Raw genomic sequence first — 822 nt, 5'->3', positions numbered from 1 at the left:
GGAGGAGGAGATGCCTGAGGAAGAGAGAAGAGGAAGTAAATCATCTGCAAGGTTGAGAAGTCCTCAGAGAAAGGATGTCACAGAGTGGAGCCAGAGTAGGTTTAGGCCCCAAATCCTATCTGCAACTGGAGGGTCCGAATTAGATCTCCACCTTTTAAATCTAGAGAATCCCAGGAGCATCAGGACTAGGGCATGGGGCGCTCAAGAGGCTGGAATTGGGGCCAGCTCCATCCCCAAAATGGGACCCTCAGGAAGAGTTTCTGTCCCTCTTACTGTCCTGGAAAAGAGGCAGATGAAGGGCCCTGAGTGAGTTTTGAGACTTTCCCAAGTGCCCTCTCTCCCTAGGAGGTTGGGCTGCTGTGGGTCCCGGCACAGGGTCAAGGTCAGGCAGCCCTCACCCAAAACGGCGGGATGGAACCGGCCTGTTCCCTTTTGGGGATGGGGCTGCTGCTGCCTGCTCATCTCAGAACGCTTGGGGACCTCTGGCATGCACGGGGTACCCCCTTAGTGCTAAGCCAGAGGCTTACCACCAGTGGACCGGGGCGTTCCGGAGAAGGTGCCCTGGCCCAGGAGACTCTACGGGAGCCAGTAGTCCTGGGACGGCGGCAGGTCAGGCAGGGTGCTGCCCGGCGCAAACCCCACGCAAACTCGTCCTGCGCGAGTAGCCGCTGAGCCCGGAGGCAGGGGCGCACCGGGGGCGCACGGGGAGAGCCGGCCAGCCCCGCCCCGCCCCGCCCTCCCCTCCCCTTCCACCAACCGCCCCGTCCCTCCCCCACCCCTCCCCCTCTCCCGGTCCTCCCTCTCTTCTCCCCGGCGGGGGCG

The sequence above is a fragment of the Marmota monax genome, unplaced genomic scaffold, assembly GCF_021218885.2.
Source record: "Marmota monax isolate L192 unplaced genomic scaffold, Marmota_monax_Labrador192_F-V1.1 WCK01_AAM20220418_F8-fsc00234, whole genome shotgun sequence".
NCBI classification, from domain to species: domain Eukaryota; kingdom Metazoa; phylum Chordata; class Mammalia; order Rodentia; family Sciuridae; genus Marmota; species Marmota monax.
This window is presented reverse-complemented; position numbering follows the sequence as displayed.